This window comes from Ambystoma mexicanum, chromosome 5q (assembly GCF_040938575.1).
Source record: "Ambystoma mexicanum isolate Mex_15411 chromosome 5q, UKY_AmexF1_1, whole genome shotgun sequence".
In the NCBI taxonomy this organism is placed as follows: Eukaryota; Metazoa; Chordata; class Amphibia; order Caudata; family Ambystomatidae; genus Ambystoma; species Ambystoma mexicanum.
The window spans coordinates 248,207,379-248,231,628 of NC_090933.1; positions in this window are offsets into that span (position 1 = coordinate 248,207,379).

Below are 24,250 nucleotides of genomic sequence, written 5' to 3' on the forward strand. Positions count from 1 at the left end.
CTTCTCGGTTTCCTCCTTCTCCAGGGTCGAGTGGGCTCAGAGTATTGCGGTCGCTCTTCCGTGAGGGCTGCGATGGCGTCGCGTTCCATTTTCCTTTCAATGGTGTCTGCCTGTGCCTCAACTCTCTCGTATGTTTTTGCCATATTCAGTATTTTCCCTAGGGGTAAGGGCTTTATGAGAAGGTGTTTCCTGAACGTTGACGAGGTGCACCCTTCTAAGATCCTTAGTCTTATAGCTTCTTCATCATTGAAGTTGGCGAAGTCGCAGTCTCCTATCTTCTGCTGGAGACGTATGATGAACTCCCCAATCGATTCGTGTGGACGCTGCCTTTGTTGGTTGAATGCAAGGCGTTCGTAGTCTTTGTTGGATCCTGTTATAAGTTTGTCGTTTAGTGCATCGAGGAGACGTTGGTACGTGGTTTTGTCTGTAGCTGGGATTGTCTTGATGATGTCCTTTACCTCTTTTCCTACCAAGTTCCTAAATATGCTGAGTTTGTTGGGCGAGTCTTTGTTCCCAATTGCACCTAAAAAGTCCTCAAATTCTTCGATCCATTCCTCCCATCTAGTTCTCTGGTCGTGGTGCGGGATCAAGGCGAATGGGTTGGGCCTTCTCATGATGGTGGCATATGAAGTGGGGCCCAAGTCTGCTAGGGCTTGCGCACTTGCGTCGGCATCTGCTTGCGCTGGGTCAGTCATGGTGGCCGGTGTTTAGTTTGGGTATGGAGTCACGGTGCGCTTGCGTGTGATCTTTGGCGGCAGATCGTTGTGTTTTGATCCTCTGGTTTGTATGGGTGGCGTTGCTTTTACTTTTGCCGGTCCTGTCTGGTACGGGTCTTCTCTGCTGCTGGTACAGATGAATTTGGGCGGCTTTTCATGTCTGTCTTCTCTTTCTTTCCTGTGCGTGTCCTTGTGGTGGTGTTGGCGTGGCTGGTCGTGGGTGCCACTGCGTTCTCGTGTCCCTCCCGTTGCTTCCCCCGTCTCGTATTGGGTTGTTCAGGGTGGCTGGGTGTTGGCAGGGTGGGTGCACTCTTGTGCTGGCTCTGGTAGTGGTGCTGCCCTCGTTATGCTAGTGCCAGATGGGACAGCTGGCAGTTTGGCAGGCTCCTGTGTATTACAAAGCGTTCAATGTCAATTTGGGCACTGTGGTCGCTTGTTTGGTGTGCCAGGATGTGGCTCTCCTTCTGGGCAGCTTCAGCTAGCTGGTTTGGTAGGGTGGGACACCTTTGAGGTTTGTGGTGGCCTTCATCAGTGGCGTTCTGGCAACGTTTGTTGTGTATCGCCTTTCCTTCTTTCCATTTATTTACTCATTTATTTCTCAGTGGGTGTCACTGGTGGGGACCGCGTGGTTATTTTTGATTGGCTAGTATTTCGATACTTTTGTGATGTCACTTTGTGGGAGACACGGGTTTTCCCTCCTTGTATTTTGAGTGTCACTGGGTGGGAGACGCGGGGTTAACCTCATTCGGTTTTATTGCTGTATTATATATTTTCACGTTGGGGAGACACAGGGATTCCCTTTTTGTGTTACCTTTATTGTTTATGTAGTGTCACATGTGGGAGACACAGGGTTTCCCTTATTTGCCGCAGCGTAGCTCTATGGTCTTTTTTTTTCTCTAATGTCACGTGTGGGTAGACACAGGGATTCCCCTTTCTTTTTACCCACTGTCACTGTGCGGGAGATGCGGGGTTTGGTACCTGCAATAGCTGTGTACTACTCCCTGCATCTCGCTCTCGCCGTTGGGGCTGCTCTTGGTGGCGGCTCCTCCTTCTGCTGCGCTGTGTCCAGCGGTCCTCTCTGTCGCTGGGTGGGCTCCAACGATATTCTCCTGCTGCCGGGCCCTGTCCGGCGGTCTTCTCTGCTGTCCGGGTGGGCTCCCGCGATGTCTTCACTGTTGTCGGGGTGGGCTCCCGCGACATCCGTCTGTTACAGCAGGGCCACTCATACCTGCTGCGTCTTGTGTTGCTGCGGGCGCACAGGCCCTCCATTCCCTCCGCTGCTGGGCGCACGGGCCCCTCTTCACTGCGGGCACACGGGCCCCGGTTGCTACTGGGCGCACCGGCCCTCCACCTTCTCTGCTGCCGGGTGCGCAGGCCCTACCTCACTTTGGGCACACGGGCCCTGCCGCTCGCATGGGGCTCGCAGGCCCGATGGTGCTGGGCACGCAGGCCCACTGCGAGCACTCGGGCCCACTTGTAATTTCAGGGCGCTCTGGCCCACCACTGTTCCTGGCCACACGGGCCCACTGCAGGACACACGGGCCCACTACGAGGGCACACAGGCCCGTTACTCTGGGCGCGCAGGCCTGCTGCAGGGCTCACGGGTCCTTTCCTTGTGTTCCTCTTCACTGCGGGGCACACGGGCCCTCCTCCAGAGCTCCTCACTGGTCTCCCTCTGTTGTGGGCGAACGGGTCCTCCGTTGCCTCCGTTGCTGGGCACACGGGCCCCTCCTCACTGCATGCGCACAGGCTCTCGGCAGCTACCGGGCACACGCGTCCACCATTGGTTGCTGGGCTCGCAGGCCCGTCTGTCTTCACTGCGGGCACACGGCCCCCGTTGCTGCTGGGCACCCGGGCCCTCCACTACTGCTGCTGGGCACACAGGCCCTCCACCACTGCTGGGCACACGGGCCCTTCGCTACTGCTGGGCGCGCAGGCCCTGCACTACTGCTGGGCATACGGGCCCTTCATTACTGCTGGGCATACGGGCCCTTCCCCACTGCTGGGCACACGCCCTTCACTACTGCCAGGCACACGGGCCCTTCACCACTGCTGGGCACATGGGCCCTTCACCTCTGCTGGGCACACGGGCCCTTCACCACTGCTGCCAGCTGGCCGTACAGCTCCTGTTCCCATGGACATCTTTTGGCCATTTTCTCCACGGTGCGGGACGTTTTGCTTCGTCGCCAGTTGTTATACTGCTGAGGTGGGCCATTCACACGCACACTGAATGACAGACACAGGAGCCACTGCCTCTCCAACCTTTCCTTTATTCCTCCATGCTCTTACTGCCGTTTCCCTTCCCTTGCTCCTCCCCTTCCTCCTGCCTCCCGCTCCTTCCCATTAGTCCTGGGCTTCCCTCTTAAAGGGGCTCTGTCCTTTTCCCATTTACAACACTCTCAAGGACTCTGCGTCCATCTGGTTCTCTGTACCAGCCCTTCCGACGGCTGCATCGCTTCCTCTATCCTTCGCTAAGTTTGGGTCCTTTCATTTACACTTTGTGTGTTCACGTTACATGGGAGCTCCTCCTCCACCATCTTTCGTGCTCCACGGGCTCGCAGACCCTATTCTTCCCTTTGAAGTATCTTCTACTTCACTTCGGCTACTGGCCGTATTGATGCCTTTTGACCCTTTTCTTATGGGTGCTTAACCTGACTCTTACCTGTACGTTTTTCTCTATTACTTTCCGCGTTATTACCTTTTTCTTCGTTTCCTTGTGACTTCCTCCTGGCAGTTCTACTGTTGGACCACGCTAGCGTCCCCTGATTCCCATCCACGTGAGACAAGTTGGAACTGTGATTGTCTACTACCAACACCAAGCCTCTTCTTCTTGCTCTCATTTACCAATCCTTTTCCAGAGCCCTTCCTTCCACTCAGACTACAGAGACCCACTAGGCTTCAAGTGATCTTTCAGTTGTCCACAGCTCTAAAGACTATAGCCATATCTGACTACTTCATCATCTGTCGTATCCTGTTTTTTTGTGTGCCATCAGGCTTTTTCCCCATACAGGGCTGCGCAGGGGGTTTGCCCTTGTATTGGAACTGTTACACAGCCCGACAAAAGTGGCGAGCTCCCAGAACAGACCCTATCTCTTCACTAAGAAGGGTTCTCCTGAAGAGAGGCTTCCAGTTCCTCCTGAAACAGACATCTCAAGAGTTGACAGATTGCCACTCTCGCTTATAGTAAGGGCTGCACTTGTTAAGATGGTGGTGATCCCATGACTGTTATATTTTTTCCCAAAAATTGCATACATGATCCCGCGTTCCTTTTTTAGGTCGCTGGATTTGCTTGTGAAGGGATTCTCTGAGGAAGGAAATGCCACAAGATTGCGCTCTCCGTGTTATGGCTCAAACATGTGGATGGTGGGATCCAGCTACCTTGGTTGAGTTATATTATTTGGCGGCACAAGCAGGCACAAGCACAGCACAAGTAAAGCATGTAGCTAAGTGGCTGGCAGATGAACAATTGCTGGACGCCTCGCTCATGCACGGTGCTATAAGGCTGATATTCGTGAAAGAGGTTCTATGTGTCACAGATTGCTGTCTACTGGAAGCCCCATGGATGCTAGATCTATGGAGGAAAATATGGGTCAGGATAAGGATGATGCTGAATGAGGGGCAAGCATACTCCAAGAACATACCCCTGGTGGCTACACTATGCCGAAATAGATCTGAACTACCCCTATTTCAGAGTTGGGACAGGATGGGCCTTGCTACCTGGGGAGATGTTTTTTCAGATGGCGTCTTTAGAGACTTTTCAGGTGCAATGGAGGAATATGGGATTCAGAAAGGGCATTTCTTGGCATATACGTGACTTACCAACTTTGCTACAAACACAGTGGCCTGGATGGGCTGAGGAACCCAAAGTTGAAGATATAGTGGATACATTGTATGGAATGGATGATGAGTGGAAACCTGTAACGCACCTATATCAGGGCCTACTTGCAAGAGCGAGCACCAAGGTTGGGCAAATGGGTCGAGGACTTGGGATATGCGATAGTAAATAGACAGTCTTACTCTGCATTGTTGTTTATTAACAAGGTTTCAAGAAATGCAAGATTTCACCTGATACAGTTGAATGTCCTCTATAGAACATACATCCGAACTCCGAAAGTGGCAAGCTACAATAAACAGACATCTCCTGGATACCCAAGCTGCAGAGGAGAACCTGCACATTTTGGGCACGTGTTCTGGCTGTGCCATAGATTCCGCTCCTTCTGGCACCAGATCCAACTCACACTGGAGAAAGCAGGAGTACTGACGTACAACTGGATCACTGCAGAATGTTTGCTTGATATTTACCCCTGTTTACCAACTGGCTGAGATGGTCTGTAGCTGAAACGACTGAATGGTGTAGGGCCTTGAGAAGGGGGTATAACTTATCTATGGGGGTCATTACGAGGTTGGAGGTAAGAGAAAAACGATGCCGGTAAAGGATTACCGGCATCGCTTACCGCTCCGGGCTATTCCAACCAATAACGGTGCCTCTATTAGCGGCATGGGCGCGGGCACGCGGCCCATCATACCGGCAATAGCGGAATGCAGTTAACTGGAGGACATCACAAGTCAAGTGGACATGCAAATAGCGCATCATGAATGCGCTAAAAGTGGATACCGGCATGCTGTAAATACAGGCATGGCTGACCAACCGTAAAATGCCATGTTCAGAGTTCCCAACTGCCACAGGTGCAAACCATCAGCACAGGTGGAGGCAATGGAGTCTGGGCCTGTACAAAAGGAGCACACCCACACACCACACCCCTTTCCACACCAAGATCAATCGAATACTAGCATCAATACTTCAGCTGGAGGACATGCCTGCATTGCAACACCAGCAACAACACCAACAGCAACAGCAGGCACCACAGAGGAGACGCAGCAGGAGAAGGAGGGTGAGACAGGCCCAGCATGCCCCACCAGTGCAGCCAGTGTAACCACGGATGCAGCCCCGAATCCCAAACATCAGAGCCAGTCCTTTCAAGCCAACCCTGGAGCAGAACCATACCCTGTACCGTCTGGACCATGACACCATCAACACCATCGTGGACATGATACATGATTGTCAGCCTCATTGAAATACGCACCGCCATCCCTCCTCTACTGAAGGTAGTGTCGGTGCTCCACTTCCTTTCCACAGCCACCTACCAGCACACAGTGGGGCACATGCATGTCATATCACCACCCTTATTCACTTGCATCCTGAAGCAAGTGCTGGATGCCCTCCCCAAGCACACAACGTAATACATATCCCTACCACAGACTCCCCAGGAGATTCTTGATACAAAAGGTGGCCTCCATGCACTGGCAGGCATGCCAAATTGTATAGGTGGCCTTGACTGCACCCACATGGAGTTGGCGGCCCTGCATGCCATGGAGGTGGTTTACCGCAATTGCAAGCAATACCACTCCAACAAGGTGCAGATGGTAGGCGACGCCAGAAAGATCATCACACATTGTTGTGCCCGATATCCCGGATCAGCCACAGGAATTCTGCATGACCATGTGAAAAATCAGCGCCGAATGCCTAACATTACAGAGACTACTGCCAATGCTCCCCTTCAGAAAATCATACAGAGCGCTACATATCACCAAATGGACACGAACACAGCTGTATATGTACACAATGCATGAGCAACAAGACGGCAGAGCACACCGTGTATCATCTTGAAGATGCAACCCACACCATTATTCACAGGACACATTGAGGGCATAAAAATGGCATGCATACATCAAGGGACATGTGCATGTGGCCAACGATAATCTGGCAGCATGTGTATCCGACGCAACCTACCCCTGCCCCCTGACATTGAACTGCAACCACCTGGTGATGATGAAGGGGATGAAGAAGAAGTGGCTGCACATCATTGCGGTGGCGATGCACAGGAGGGACGTGCTGTGGGTCAGTCAGTGATTGCACAATATCACTGACACACATGGCTGCAGAGGGTGACATGATAGTTTGACAGAGGGCACTGGGTGTGGGGGTACATGCACACTATCCATTGTATATGATTAAATGACACATGCGCAATGATGAATGTCTACTCAAGTCTTGCTTTTGACACAACGGGTGAATTTAACAATGAAAACGATAACCCTCCACCACCCTTACCCCCCCCCTCTCCCTCTCTCCCGCAACTTCCCCCACACACCCTCCCCTCCTCCCCCTCCCCCCACAACTCCCCCACACACCCTCACCCTCTCCCCCCACAACTCCCCCACACATGTCCCAACAAGTCTGAAATGCCTTCAACAGGCTTCCCAGACTATTTTTTAGCACTCCCTGGACCTGATGGTGGCATGTCTGGCCGGCGCAGGGTGCGGGATGACCTGCGGAGTGGGCTGGTCTGGGTAGAGCTTGACGAGGATGGTGTGTCCGCCTGCTCAAATTGGGTTGCCCAATGCCCCGACTCCATGGCATCGGCTATGCGGCTGAGTACCTGCCGCAGGGCGGATACCTCCTCGCACAGGCGGGTAGTTTTCTCTGCAAATATCTTGCCCATGGAGGCGGTGTTGTCTGTGATTGTCTTGCATAGAGAGGCGATGTTCTCCCGCCACTCCTGCATTGCCTGGGCATTTGTCATCCACGAACTGCCGCACAAGGACAGTCAGCTGCTAAGAACGCTGTGGCCCTGCAGGTGCACCTGTGGAGGTGGACGGTGCCTGTGTGTCATGCTCGGCCTCACTGCTCTCCACTATGGGACTAATGTCTCCTTGAATTAGCTCCCCCCCAGACTGCTCTGGGGTGGAGGCGTGGTCAGACTCAAGTGATGTTATTTGTGGAGATGGCAGTGGACTGGGCGTGCGGGGCAGTTCTGAGGAATCGTCCTCAATGGGCACCCATACCTCTTCCTGTGCCTCCTCAGCCTGGGGTGCTGTGGCTGCAACCACCCCAACCAGACTGGACTCTTCCGAGTGTGGTACCTCAGCTGTTTCTTGTGGCTGTGCAACAGGTGTTGCCACTTCCTCCTCAACGGCCCTTGGCAGCACCGATGCCCTGACAACCTGAGGTGTTTTCACTGGTGGTGCACGGCGGGCCTTGGGTTGACCCTTCGAGGTTGAAGACCAGTTGGCCTCATCCCGGGCCCTCTTCCTGGGTGTTGTTTTCTGTGGGGTTGAGTCCTGGGCATCGCTGTCATGGTCTGAGCCTGTGGGGGTGGAAGAGAGGGACGGCATGAGTGATGTTTTGATAGGTATCATGCATACATTTGCACAATTGATCATCCACACAATTGAGGGTAATAGGCATTTGAGTTTGGATGATCACGTTGTTTAATACATGGGTGGGTGATGCAGGCATACGTCGGGGTCACTCATGTTAGGCAAGACCTATTGTATGTGACATGCATATTTGTTGGGGCCTGCATGCATTGTGACGTATGGCATTTACTTTTTGTGTGGTACGCGTCATGTACGGCATTGCCTTGCTGCATCTACATGTGTTTGTGATGCGTCCGACAACAGTGCTGGGAGTGTGTGTGTGTTGGGCCATGGCTTGCCTCTTTGGACAGAAATATTGGTTGACTTTCATCAGACTCTGCATTACAGTGTTTTCTTAGGACACTCACCTCCATCCGCTGATGTTGTGGCGCCACACTCCAAGTCTCTGACACCTTCTATCCCTTCAATGCCAATCAGGCTGGCACAGACGTCCTCCCATGGGGACAGCTTGATGGGGGAGCTGGCTCCTCCGCCTGTTGCCATTGTCTGGCTCCTGTTGACGGAGAGTATGTTCCATACTCACAGCCCCAAGTCATCCCAACGCTTCCTGCAGTCTTTTATGGTGCGTGGGGTGTTGCCGACTGCGCTCACTTTCTGCTGCACAAGGGCCCAGATCTCTTTTTTTCTTATGATGGTCTCCCTTTTCATGCTCTGGGCGAACACGATGTCTGCATGTTCCTGCAGGGTCCCAGCTAGCATCTCCAACTCGTCTTCGTTGAAGCGCTCCTTGCACAGGCGGGAGGCGCCCTTCTTAGTAGCTTTTTGGCATTATGGTGTTTTGGATGATAATTTTCCATGAACAGCAGTGTCCCACAGGTCCTGTGTGCTGAGGATGGCAATGGATTATGTTTTTAAAGATGGCCGCCATGCTCCTTCCCATTCCTGTGCGATGATGCTACTTCCTTTTCTGCTTATTTATAGTGACCGTTATTAGCGGTGGCCGCGAATGCCGCATTGGCTCATGCCAGTAGTGCAATCTGTGCTATGCATGATGCCACTAAGGGCATGTTTCGTGCCTTTAACGGCATGGCGGTAATGCCCTTACCGGCATGGCGCAAAGCTTGTGCCTGCAAAGTTGTAATAGCCCTCTATTAGCGGGCTCTTGTCTACACGGACATGCTATTTGCGCCATGCCGGTGAGGGCAGTTACTTACCTCCAAACTCGTAATGACCCCCTATATCTTGGAAGGCCCTACTGCCTGCTATGCTCCCACGCTCGGGTGACAGGCCCCAATGAAAGGAGTATGTTATTTGTATATCCTCATGAATTAAATGTACGTGACCTGCTGCCTTACTCACATATTTTGCAATCTGGATGAGGTAACATGCCACTGCATTATGCCATGTGGCCTTTTATCCACTACATAAAGGTTGCCTCTGGGGTTTGTTTTATAGCCCTTGGCCAGTGCCCATGTCTTGGCCTTCCGATCATCTTTCTTTATATCTCGTGCACCTTGGCGCTGTTAACTTGATTCCCCCATCCTGGTTCTCCCTCTGCCCACCACTGTTCCCATCCACGCAGTCTGATTGGGCCTTAGGACCCCTTAAGGACTCAACTCAGGACAGTCCCCCTCTAAGGGCAGCTCCCGAAGAAGCAGCTCCACTCAATATTTGCTCGTGTTTGCCTGGGAAGCCTGCCACAGTCAACTAGCATTGACTGACATGGTAGTGTGGTGTGGTCAGCGAGTTCAGCACTGGCTTCCAGTCAAACATCGGATCACCTTCAAAAAAATGTGCATAACACACAGGGCAATCAGCGGACAAGGAGCTGAATTCCTGAAAAAGAAACTATCAATCTACAAGTCAATGAGACCCCTCAGATCAAGAAACGATCTGGAAGAAAAACCATACCTTAAGAAAAAACTTGGGGGCTCCTCCTTCTCCCACTTAGCCGCAAAAACCTGGAACAACATCCCAAAATAAATAAGAAAAACCAAAGACCACTTACAATTCAGAAAATTAATAAAAACCTGGCTCTTCAACATCACAAATTCAATCTGAAAAGCCAAAACCACCAAACGGGAAACACAATGAAAAGGATGACAAACCTAGGACGACAATAACAACATCTAAAACAGAATAAAGAAACTTACTACAACAAGAGTGACGAGACTGTGTCTAATAAGACACAAACGACACCCATAAGGACAGAATCCAGTGTCCCTAGACAACTCCCAGTGAACAAACCTAGGTAGACATTGACAACATCTAGAACCGAATAAAGAAACTCTTACTACAACATGAGAGGCGACACCCATAAGGACAATATCCAGCGTCCCTAGACAACTCCCAGTGAACAACCTTCACCGGCTCGATAGATGCTAGTATAGATCATACCTGTATAAAGATGGGTAAATATTAGCACTTGCCATACTAATTAAGCTGTGGACATTGACAGGGGAATGGACCAAAGAGTTGTGAATGTAGGCAGAGGCCACCTCTGGACATAAGTGCAAGTGCTAGTCTTGCAACACACCAAAGGAGTAGGAGTGGTAACATGAATAAACAACCGAATAAGATGATACAGGCCGAGCAGGTCTCAACACATGGAGGAAGAAAACCCGGGTTTACCGATGCCGTCATCCTACTAGATTAGGATTGCTTCCTGGGCTAGTTGGCAAGGGAAGCACAAATGCCTGCCCGCCCTGCATACAAACAGGGGCCATGTAGGCAGCCGGTTGCAACAACTTGGGCAAGGTTATGCCTATGAACGGATGCCATATTGGAAATGGCCCGTGAGTGTCGTAATGCCCCTGAGCTGGACATAGACACGGAGACGCCTACACACTCCACCTGATTAGAAATATGGAAATTTTGTGCCTCACTTCAAGACAGGAATGCCAACTAACCAACCCACTAACAACTTCCCCCACTTCATACACCTCTCAAATTCCAACCAAACACAACCACAAACTTACAATGCAGCAATCCGCACAATTATCTGCGTATCATCAGCATATGAGTAGCAACTGTAGGGGACAAGGTGGAGCCCTGTGGGACACCACATGACAGAGAGAGAGGAGCAGACCAAAAAGTAGAAGGGACAGTGGTTGAGTGCACCCAGTAAGAAAAGACTTCAGCCATGCCAGCAGCTGACCAGACACCCGGGCCTCTATTAACTGATCAACAAGGATGGCATGTTTGACAGTGTCGAATGCAGCTGAGAGGTCTAAAAAGATCAATGCACCAAAACCACCCTTGTCAGAGAGCCAGGAGAGAAAATACACAACAGAGACTAGTACCCCGGCCAGGGCAAAAGCCCAACTGAAATGGATCAAAGAAACCAGTTTTTTAAAGAAAGGAACTAAGTAAAGGAGATATAAGTAATTCAAGCTGTTTCATAGAAAAAGAAAGGAGAGATATATGGTGAAAATTACCAAGAACCGAAGGGTCCAAAGAAGGTTTTTTAAGAAGAGGAATCACCAAAGCGTGCTTTAAGTAATTAGGAATAACTCCAGAGCTACACGAGTGGTTCACTGCCTGAGCTAGTCATAAAGCCGTCTGAGGAAGAGTATTCATCAGAGCTTTTAGAAGGATAGGGTCAAGAGAGGAAGAATACCTAATTTTCAGTGTTTCCTCCACTATTTCATCAGGACTAAAGATGAGAAAGGCAGACCATAACTGCAAAGGGCCTGCAGATAGAATCAGGGGAGGCCTAATCCCAGATCTGAAGCTTGGGGTGGACATTTTATCTCTAATATTCACAATTTTCTAGATGAAAAATTGGAACAAAGAGTCACAAAGAAGTTGTGAAGGGGTAACCTCAGCCTGGGCATTGGAAGGAGATGAGACCTTGGGCCTCATTACGAGTCCGGCGGTAAAACCGCCTGGTTACCGCCGGACTCGTCTTACCATTCCGCCTCCGTGATTCCCGGAATTACCGGGGCATACAACCCCGGTTTTCCGGGAATCACGGAGGTGGAATGGTGTTAATCCCCATTCCCATCGAGTCCTATGGAAACACCGGCAGCATCTCGTAATGCTGCCGGTGTTTCCTCATCCGCCTGCAGGCGGGCGGTGTTAAACCCGCCAGGTCAGACCTGGCGGGAACATCACCGCCCGCCTGCAGGAGTCGGGATCAGGCGATCCGGAAACAACGGTGGCGGCAGGTTTACCACCACCGTTATTTCCAGACCACCTGAGTTATAATGAGGCCCCTTGTGCACAAAACTGAAAAGTTTTCTTGGCTGATTAATAGTCATCTGGATCTTCAACGTGTAAAAGTGGCGTTCCGTCTCACAGATAGCTCTATGATAGCTATTTGTTTCTTGTCGCAGAAGTCGTCTATCCACATCACAACAGGATGTTCTCCAATTACAGCCTCCCTACATCTAAGAGCCTAATATCACCAGTGAACCAAGGTTAAGAAGAAGAGCGGGTAGTAGAAAGTTTAAGAGGAGGCAAGTCGTCAGCAACAGCTGTTAATATCTGTGTTAAACAAGTCAAATCAACACACTGGGTCTAATTATGACTCCGGCGGTAGCTGTGCGGGTAAAACCAGCATGGCTGCCGTCGGAGTCATTTTATTCCGGCGCCCGGGAATGGGCAATTACCGGGGCAGTACAGCCCCGGGTGACCCAGTAATTGCCCATTTCTGGGCACCAGAAAAAAAATACTCCCCATCCCATTCGAGCCTCATAGGGCTCAATGGGAATGGGGAGGCCGGATGCACCGGCACCATTCATGAATGGTGCCGGTACATCCGACATGGTCTGCCCGTGGGGGTCGGTCAGCCCGCTAGGTCAGACCGGTCGGCCAAAAAGGCACCCGCAATCAGACCTCGTAATTTGCTGGTCCGATGACAACGGTACCGGCAAGTGTACCGGCAACTTCATAATGAGGCCCACTGAGTCTTCAGACACCCAGGTTCAATTTGCGCAATAATAGCAGAATCATAAACAGAGCCCCAACAACGTCTGAGAGTTTTAACACCCGAACTCGGCTAGGTTGCATCCTACTATTGTTATGAAAAGGTACAACAAAGTTATTGGACCATTAAACCGGAAAAACTGGTAACACTGACACTTAGACAGCAGAAGCAAAAATTAAATCGATTGTGTTTCCATGTTGTTGGGTAGGCTGATATACCTGCTGCAAAAACCCTAAATGGTGCACTGCTGCCACAAACCGATTAATCATGTGAGATGTGGTATCATTCATTTTGTAATTAAAGTCCTCAACAATAATACAGATAGAATATAACAATTGCAATTCTGCTGCTATTTAAAAAAAAAACATTGCAAAAAGTGGCATTATAGCACACAGGGGATTAGCTAATAAGCACATGGCAGGTGTCAGTAGGGGAGATGGAGAGACGAACCAAACACGCTTCCATATTAGTGTTATGGGACAGGGACAGAAGCATAACTTGATGTGAAATTGATAAAAGAATGCAACCCCCCCACCCGGGTGGACTGAGCCACGATCTGGGTGCAATGTATAGTAATCAGCAGCAAGTACCTCTATAATATATGGACCTGAGGATTTACAAAGCCAGGTTTCAGTAACACAGTCAACCGCCGGCTTCAGTTCCTGCAAAAGGTAATGAATTGCCAAAGCATGTGCCGGGAAAGAGCGGGCGTTATACAGAAGATAGCCAAAAACCTTATTAACAGAAAGCGCTGATGAAGTAGTTGTCCCTCGTGCTTGCACAAAACCCATTGGGAACACATTATCAGGAGGAGCCAGCTTTAGTAAATTAGTGCATGAATTTTATGGCTTAGCATTAGAGAGTGTTGTAATCCCTGGCACTTCGAGGCACGGACGTGCACAGACGGGCTTGCCTTTTGTGTGCCTTTGGCACGCATTAGGAGGGCCCGCTGCATCTGTCCGCTGCACTGTCTAGCGTAGACACATAAACCAGTGTCAGTAATCACGTGACCGCTAACAAGTGGCAAGTGAGAACAGACTGAATCCCTGCACACAGAACTCAGCGTGTGTAGCTAAAAGCCCAAAGTTAAAAAGTATATCATCATGGTATTTGGGGAAGGGGTTAAAACACACTTTTATTGACGGAATACACAAATAATATAATAGTAACGAGCCAATTTGGGGAAATGTCTTCCCGTCTTCTCTTCCACCTTAAGAAAAGTAAAAAGTAAACATACTAGGCCATGAAATCAAAGCTGAGGGCCTTAATCCCCAGAAAATGAGGGGAGAAACTCTATTTATATTGAATAACCCCACAACTCTACGGGAATTACAAACTCTCTTAGGATTTGCTAACAATAGCCACAAATGTATAGAGAACTGCCCAGAGATCACTCAACCCTGGGTCCATCGTTTAAAGGGTGGATTGAAGTGGGAGTGGTTTTTCATAGCCTCTTTCTCAAAAGAGGCTGTGGAACAAATGAGATGACAATTTTCCCAGAACCTTTCTTGGCTTATCTATCAAAAAGAAATACGCTTTACTGGAAACAGGATTTTCGAACACCTGTTTAACCATGGTCCGGTATCAGTAGCATGGTCAGGTTAATAAAGTGATCTCTTACAAGAGTACACTTTTATCACCCATTGAGATCAAGTTCAATGAATGCAAGAAATCACTCCTGGCAACGTTTAAGTGTTGAAAAACTACTGTCAGTTTATTCATGGGAAGAATGTTATAAAAAAGACATCATATATGGTAAAATGAAAAGAGTCTGTTGGCACCAGGGTTAGCATTCTACATGACTGTGTCTAAGATAACTGTGTAGAAGATGAAGAACAACTAATAATATGGAGCCGTGTCTAGCTTTTCCTCTTAAGTTGAATGATGAAAGCATCTGTCAGGGAATGCCCAGAGGCTATGTGGATGGATGCTTCTACCATATTAAAGAAAATCATAAAACGTAATTAGTCACTGGTGTCAGAAATGCTTGGGTGAATGACATCCTTGAACCCTGAGTATTCAGGTGGCAGAACTGATAGCCATATATAATGCTGTGCTTACTTTCATCACCCACCAACTCCAGGAACTAGCCATTCCAACTGATTTCCACAATGTATGAAATGGATTTGTTGAGCACTTAGCAAACTGGGAAGCAAGTGGTATTGTCATGTCTGCACCCACATCACCTGCCCACCAAGCTCCTTGCATTGCCCGTTCCCACTCACGTACCCGACGGCGGCGGCAGCGGCTCGCCAGAAATGGGGTTTCCCAGCTGGCAAACCAGGGTCTTTGCAGCCTTTTCTTCATTGGCACCTGCCGTGGTGTTTTCCCCATGGCGATTGGCATTACACGGGCGCACGGAGCTCCCTGCGTCACGTGGTCAGGAAGCAACCTCTGTTTACATTGCGGGTCATGTGACGTTCAGCTCGCGGTCTCGTGACCCGCGTCATGTGACCGTGATTCGCATTCAAATAGAGCAGGAGAACGCGGAAGAAACGCTTCACAGCTGTTCTTCAGAACTCTGTTTGGCGTCTTGAACTCTCTTGGATTTCCTGATACTCACGACCACGGAACGTTTCACGGACTGCCTTTGTTTTGTCCCCTGGATTCCTCAGTACCAACCTGTCTTCTGGAATTAAACCTTTTGCACTGCTACCTGGACTGAAACTGGACTCCCTTGGCTTTGTCATTTTTCTGGCTCTCGACCTTGGTTTGTGTACTGGACTGCCTAAGGATCAACCACGCTGTTCTGCGCAGCGACTCAGGTACTTCCCAGAGTGCTACCAGATCTGTATCAGCCTGCTGCTGCCGCTGGCTAATTAGAAGCTCTTGCTTCACTTTACTACTCAGACTGCCCCTCCATCTCAATTAGGTAAGCCCCTGGTTCTAACCTTGATCATCCTGTGTACCTCTCATTTGTCGCTGTGTGTAACATAACCATTCTTTGCTTTACAGTGGTCGAGGGGTTCTTCCGGCGTTCCCGGTTCCAGGCTGACGGCACTCTACACCTGTGACCTCAAAGATTGCACGGGTAGTGGTTTCACTTCTTCTCATGTGGTACTTGGGGACGCAGGTTCCATATATCTGCACGACTATCAAGACAGAACAGGTATGCTTTGTGCCAATAACAAGACACAGAGACATGGGAAATGAATCCAAACAATAGATGATTTAGTGATGACAATCAACATGACCCTATTTTGGAAGATAATCAAGGAACATTTAAACGTTGAGGGTTCGATAAGACATGAAACAATTTGGCTGACCAAACTCGGGCAATATATTTAAATAGAACATCTATTTGGAGAAATACAAAAAATAGCATTAACTTGATCACAAACTCAAGCTGAAAGCAAACATTTTATTCTTCAGTGCAGTAGGCCCAGTGATTCATTCTGCAGGTGGCAACAAATACATGTTGACTATTGCACGCCTATTTATTCAAATGGATTGAATGTCTCCCAGCCCTGATTGGCACAGTGGAGACTGCAGCTACTTTATTGATCAATCACATCTTTTCTCATTTCAGCCTTCTGCAAAGGGTTGGGTTTGACCATGGTAGTCATTTCACCAGTGAGGTAATGACCATAATGTTGCAAATTTCAGGAGTAAAACAAAATGTACATATTGCATACCACCCACCATCCAGTGGGGGTAGAGCAATTTAAATAAACCATTGTGGGAATTTTAAAGAGGTTTATGTTGGATTCTGGACCTGGAAGAGACTTGCAATTACTACTAGTACTGATAGCTTTAAGGTATACTCCTAGTTCTGCTACTATCATAACTCATTTTGAAGTCATGACTAGCAGAAAAATGGTCTTCCCTCAACATCTGTTGTGCCAATCACAGGAAACCTTTACAAACAGTTTCAACATGAATTTGTGTACACCCAAAGGAACCTGGAGAAATCTGCTCAATGTGATCTTCAGACCTCCAAAAGGTATATAAAGTAGGTGATAGACTTCACCTCTATAATTTTCCAAAGAACCAGTCTAAAGAGTGGAAATTCCTTCCATCTTGGTGAATGGCCTTTGAGATCATAGACTAGACCAGTATACCAAAAGGGGGACATACATTAAAACATTGTTTCCATGTGAACCAGCTCAAAACTTGTCATCCCGGAATGACCCTTAATCAAACTCAAGAATTAGTCTTCCTCCCAAAGAGATGACCTCTGAATTAAAAGGAATCTGTGCTTCAGTGTCAGGATAAGTGCAGATGTTTACATGAAAGGATGAATGTTTGGCTGATGCTAAATAAATAAAAAAAACATTTTGAATTTGGAATGCTCGTAATGGATTCAAAGAATTGAGTGGTATGTAAAAGGAATTTGTAATATTTAAATCGTCACAATGTTATACTAAACTAGCCTTTGTACCCCCTTGCTTATTTAAATAACTTGAAGATATTTCAAGGATGGACAACTGGGAAAAAGGAGGGAAAGGTGCTAAATCCCCCAACCCAGTCACAGGGGAAAAGAGGAGTTGAGGATCCCAAAATCCTTTCCCATGAAAAGACGTTTTAGTCTAAAGAGGAAAACAAAGCACTCAAGGTTGATAATGTCTGTCGGGATATGTGAAAAGAAGAGGTGGAGATTAATATTCTTTTGGCATAAAACAATACGCTTGTGTTTAAGTAAAAGCACATTGAAATTCTCCATAGAAACTATAACCCCTGGAACTATGTCCTTCCTCTCAAGACAATCGTCTGAGGGAGAGAATTCTGTAGAAGAAATTAAGAGAAATTGAGACTTTTTGATGCTAAGTCATACATGATGGAATGGTAACATGCTTCATTCATGTGTGTTGCTTTTTCCTTAAAATAACAAGAAAGGGTACAACTGTAAAATGTAGGTAGTTACCTTCTTATATGAGAGACAGCAACAGACAAATGGCTCAGGTTTTCTTCACAAAATCTGAGTGAATATTAGTACTGCATAGTCGAAAATTTGTACTCAAGACACAAGGACTGGGTGTGACCAACTTGAAATTGACAGCAAGGTTGCTGAAAGCCCCTTTCCTAAATGCAACTTTCTGTTTCCACCAACAATGTTATCCTGATACACGAATGTGAGAAAATCAAAGAACCGGTGCCAGTTCTTAAATAACCCAGAAAACACTGTCAAACATTAAAAAAGAACTTAAAGCATTTACCTATAATTTAATGAACTAAAGTGCCTTGTGTTTCATTGAATTGACTAGCCTGTTAATAGCATATGTCAGAAATATACTGTGATGCATGTATAAATGTAAGAAGAAACATATTGTAAATACAATAAGTGGTATAGCTATATGTGAGACTTCAGTATAGGGAATAAATTACTGTTTACATCTGTATGGTCACATTTGTGTTCTAATGCGTCTTTGGCAATGCTAATTTTGTTAAGTTTGCTCATTCTTTTCAGGAAACATCTGCATGGGGTCAAAGAAACAATTTACAATTCCTATGGCAAAGACCCTTCTGTTTAGGGTCTCTGAGTAATGGGATGTTACCCATTCAGATGGGCTCATCTCACGAAAAAAATAGTCTCAGAAAAATACATATTTACAATCCAGCAGACCCAAATCTATGATCCTCTCAAGAGATAAAATCTTATCTAAGCACATGATATAGGGTGGCTCTGTTTAGCAGAGCCAATGCTTAGAAGGCTGTCATTCACTTAAACATGTTACTGCTTAACATTAGCTTGAGAATGAAATCTACCTTCTAGCTCTAATTGGAGCTCAAACAAAAGAGGCATGTCAGTTATGCATATCAATCATTGAATGTTTCTAAAAGGGGCCTCTGAAAGCTGCTCATATGGTTAATTTTGCTGACACAAACCATAATTAAAATGGACTATTTCAATCAACTCATTGGGGCATAGAAAACACTCCCAACTATGAGCTTTAGAAACCGTGAGATTCTCCTCTATAAAATAAGATATTGTGATATTAATAAGTCAAATATCATTGCACATACTTGATTGTGGTAATTCTAAAACCCAAACAGTCACAAGTTCAGAAATATGACCAACATTTTAAAATTAAGGGGTGTATTCTCTTTGAGTATCTGTTAAACAGGTCAATGGAAAGACTTGACGAATCAGAAAATTTGAGGTCACCATAACAACCTGCAGGAATTGTGGCAAGGCCAGTATGCTGGTTGTTCGGGTGAAGTTAAAACAGGTGGATGTGGTGGGGCAAGATACCAGCTGAAGGAAGGCAGAAGCAGTGGATTCTGAGGCAAATTCTGGAAAAGGTGAGGTATTGGATAGTGAGTGAAAGTGGTATTGCAGTGTGAATGTGCATGTAAGTGTGGGAAGTGTGGTTAGAGTAAATAGTGTAAACAGTCACAGTGAAGTGGGTGTTACAGAGTGATAGTTGGCAGGAGGATTAGTAAGTAGAGGGAGGAGTAGTACTATAAGAGAGGCGGGGGAGTTGAAGAGAGGAGGAGTAATAGGCTAGAGGTGTAGGAGAGGGGAGGGAGGAGTAGCAGTTGGTGGAGGGAGTAGTAGTGCTGGGGAGTGTGGAGTAACATCAAAGGATGGAGGGAAGGCCTAGAGAGAGTGAGAGACAATGGAAAGAGAATGGAGTAGAAGGAGGAGAGAATAGAGGTAGGTGGAATTTGAGGAGGAGGGTATTAATAGGTACAGAAAGGGAAAGGAGAGGGTGATAGTTTCAGGAGCAGATCGTACAGGGTATCTGCAAAGGTGCATTCCCTACTCCCGTAGAACACTAATCAATGGACAGAACAGGGAGAGTCTTAGGAAGTCCCTGGGGCATTCTAGTTAGAAAAGGAAAGGCAGTCTCTCTTCAGTTCCTCACGTCCAGCATAAGGCAGAGATTAGATAGTAGGAGTTAGCATTTTGTATCTACTAAACCAGGGTTAGGGACACGTGGGTTAGGAAAGAGGTGCTTTCAAAGATGAGAGAGAGAGGGCAGCTTTAGGGACCATTGTAAAATCCGTAAAAAACATTGACATTTCTCAGAGTCTTGAAATTATCCCTGTGCCATCTGTGATAGAATATTACACATTATATATGCAGAAACATTTGTGGAGTGTGTGGGAATTCTGTAGGATTGTGAATTCCGCTGAAAGGGGAACCCCTCTCTGTCGAGATGAGTGCTGAGCATGGATGCTATATGGAGATGATTGGGCCTTATTCATGAGGAGGTCTGAAGCAGATATGACCTGAAGCCGAGAGAGATTACAGACCAGAAGGAGGCCTAGCTGACTCAGAATTGCCTAGGGATTCCGAAGGGGTCTTGCTCACTCTGTGCCTTAAAGAATTATTCAAATGTGAGAATGTAAATTCCCCAAATGTAGTTTGATATCGGCCCTCTAGAACTATTTCTCTGCTAGATCCCATGAGAGGGCGCACTGAAAGAGAGGTCGGGGGGCTCATTCCAAATAGAATGTTTTCACATTTCAGTTTGGGATGGAGAATTGCTTTCACATTATAATATATATTAAGGCCAAGTGAAATCTGATTTATTGTAAAACACATATTTTTCTGTGCATGTTTCACACTGGCAGATAAACTATCAACAATAGAATGTGAATAGAAAATTGTAACTTGTTAGTGTGAGTTACATCCTGCTTTCACGGTATGGAAAGCTGAGACAGATTACATTTAAATAGGAACAAATAGCAATTTTTCGTTTCTCTGTTCTATGCGTCCATCGTAAAACAGAGAGTATTTCCGAGTGCAAAGCGTGCAGCATTTTGTAAATCATAGCTAAATAAATCAAACACTGGGGTTTTCACAGGTGTAGTCATGAACTGGGGCTATCAACCAGAGAGCAACACGGTACAGCCGATAGTGAATTAGTAAATAAAGACCGGAGAAAGCCTATTCATACAAAAGAGACATATCAACATTACATGGGACTTAGCTAGGGCATTTCCATCTAAATAGAAAAGATGCAACTTCAAGTGGACAGCAACATTTCACCAATGAATTTGGGTAGCGATGAGAGAACTCCAAATAAGGTATATCCAATCATCCAAGGGAATTAGTATGGGGACAGTTGTTGTCCTTTCAGGAAATCATAATCCTGGGTGGATACATAGTATAGACAAATAAATATTCTGTGCATTCGAAATTGATAGTCCAGCCTTTCCAAACTCAAGCTTATACATTTTAGTTCAAGCCACCATAGCTTGTATTTAGCTATATGTACATGCTAGAACCCCACATCACCACATCTACACATAGGGGGGATTCATTTCAAATGTTTTCCACATTAATGATGTTTTTCTAGGGAATCATTGTCTGATTCTCATGCTTGATAAGGGTGTTAATCTGCCATTTATCAAAGAAAACCAGTGAAATGTTTTACAAAGTAGTTGAATCCACTGACCGATAAGTGGCGTGTAACTATGGACTTAGAGTGTGCTGTTTAGAAATTAGGGTGCCATTTTACAGATATGTAAACGTATAATAATCTGATTGATGGAAGGACTGCGTTTGTGCACCATACCTTACTGAGACTTGCACAGGAAGGCCAATGTTTATTTTTGTAATCCAGCTATCAATGTACACATGGTGAAAGCTTGGGGACCACCATTGATTTTCTTTTATATACATACATTCGAGTTTAAACTCTAAATGCAGACTGTTTCTTGCCTCATAATTGCTTGGTGGGATTGGATACCTGGGACTGTTAAGTTAGGGTATGCACCTTAGTCATATCTATAATTCAATCCGCAAAAGATCTGACTGCATATAATGTATGCATTTCACCATGCAGCATATGTATGATTCTTGCCCCCCCATACACATGCAGAATGGACAGTCAAGACGAATTCCAGTTTTGGAGATGGTACATTCAGCAACAAGTGCAATCAAAAAGAACAATGCTGAGGTTTCCTGGTGCTGGTGCCATCAGGATGAGTATGAAAATGTAGCTGGGAGGAGAGGTTATGAAGTATGTAAGGGCTCGGACCAGCACACATGCGCATCATTAGAGATTCCTCACGGTTAAGAACGTAGGGCCCAACTAGGGAGGGCAGGCTGCTATCATTCACTGCAGGCCCTATAACTTGATCAAAGGCCTTACTGGAGTGAGACCCCCACGGGGCAGTTGGGCATGTTACATCCTTTACGTATATTCAGCGTTCATGCGCTGAATATATAAAAAAAAGGTTTAACATGCCCCACTTCCCAGGTAATTCTAGACAAGCATTGGCAAAGGCAACAGTTTGGGTTTTTCTATGGGCATGGGAAAGGAACCTGCCAGGCAGAGTCGTAATTGTATTAACTGTCCATTGATGGTAGCAGGTGTAACATGATATGGGTACCTAAGCTTCTAACAACAGTGCCTGGCAAGTACCTAATTCTTGTATGCAAGTCAGAACTGTTGGCTTTGCCAATTCTTGTTTTTAACAGAACTTCAGTGAAGGACACAGGTGCTTATAAATCGAGCAGCTGAGGCAGACCTGGCTGACATGTTTATTACACCAGTAGGGTGTTTACAAGTCCAATTAAGTCATTAACTCTGAGAAGTCGCTTGTAAAAAACACTGGCAGGCACTTTGAGTGTCAAGTTTGATGGCAAGGCTTGTATAAAGCAAGCTCAAATCTTTGTATTTTATTTGTTGTTTATTAAATTTATATAGCACTTTAATCCAAAGTGCTTTACAAGAGGAACAAGAAAAATACAACAAGCATTAAATAACAATTGAATCACAACCAGAAAACAGTACAAGGAACAATTTACAATATTGCTGATGTAAGGCGAGCGTAGAGAGGGACCAAGGTGTGAGAGGGTAAGACTAGTGGTAGAAGCAGAAGTAAGACAGGAGGTGAGAAGGTGTAAGGGAGAAGAATGGAAGAGATAAGATCAGAGAAGTGCAGGAAGTAGGGTAGAAGGGAGTAGAGAGGAAGGAGAGGGTGAGGTGGTACAGAAGTAAGAGAGGGAGTAGGAGGTGTGGGTAGAGGTAGAAGCATAGATGAGAGAGGAAGAAAAGGTGGTAGGGAGGTGAATGGAAGAGATAAGATTTTAGAGAAGTACGGAAGGTAGGGTAGGAGGGAGTAGAGCGGATGTGGAGGGGAGGCGGTTCCAGTGGAAAGGAGTGAGTAGTTGGAAAGAGCAGAAGCAGGAAGGGGCGCAGGGTGGTGGAGGAGGAGAGAGTAGGAAAAGATCAGCAGAGAGGAGAGTGCGAGAAGGGATATAGAAAGTGAGAAGGGAGGAGAGGTGGGGGGGCAAGACCATAGAGGGATTTGAAGACTAGACAGAGGAACTTGAATTTGAGCTGGGAGTGAAATGAGAGACAGCCTAGAGAGGTGAGAGAAGAGGAGATGGAGTCATGAGGAGAGAGAAGGCAGAGGGAGTGGATGGCAGAGTGGTAGACAGATTTGAGTGAGGAGAGGTGAGAGGAGGGGGGTCCAAAGAAAAGAGAGGAGCAGTAGAAAAGTCTGGAGAAGAGGAGGGAGGTGATTACTAGTTTAGTCACGTGAAAGGTTAGGAAGGGTCGAATTTTACGAATGTTGTAAAGGTGAAAGTGGCAAGATCTGGCAGCAAGAGAAATGTGATGAGATAGGGAGAGGTGGGGGGGCAATGTGAAGACCAAGGTTACGGCCATGGGGAGAGACAGAGAGTTGGGAGGGAGGAAAGAGAACGAAAGGGGGAGGGGAGGAAGGAGGGAGTGTGTTGGCAGGGAAGAAAATGATTTCAGTTTTGTCAGCATTAAGAGTAAGGAAGTGAGAGGACATTCAGGACTTAATAGCAGAGAGGCAGGACGAGAGCTTGTGGTGGATGTCTGGAGAGAAAGAGAAGGAGAGGAAGAGTTGGGTATCATAAAAAATAATTCCAAGGAGGATGTGTTTTGGGTGGGGAGGGGCAACAATCGGGTGGAGATGGCCATAGAGAGAAGCTTGGCCATGGGCAGTCAATGGGTGGGTAAATAACCAAACAACACCTAAAAGTGGTGTGCACCTTCTCATATGCCATTTCTCCCTTTCTGTACTCTAAAGCAATAGTTTAGGCTTATAGGTGTCACAAGCGACAACTAATAGCCCCAACTAAAAAGGATTAAACAGTTCCTGGGGCCATCCCAGTCATGATGTGAGGGGAGCATAGAGGTGTCTCGGATGGGATCCGGGTGCCGGTTTGCATCCTAACAGAGACTGACATACTCATGGGTCACCAAAGGTTGGATCATTTAGCCACAAATTTGAGTGCAGTCACTTTTGGGAATGCTCACCTGTGGTTACTCCTCAGAAAACAGCCCAGTTATTTTTACAATGTCTGCGTGTCATTTTTGCTTTCTCATTGCATGTTACTGTGGCGTACACTTTCTGCTGCTTTAACTTTCTTGATAGTAAACCTGGTTGCAGGAAGCTATCAATGTCCTTCGCCACCCCACATGCAGAACTGCAGCAATTTACGAGAGAGAGGTTGGACATCACAGGCAAGATCTTTGCCATGTTGTACAGATGGTCAGAATCAGCCGAG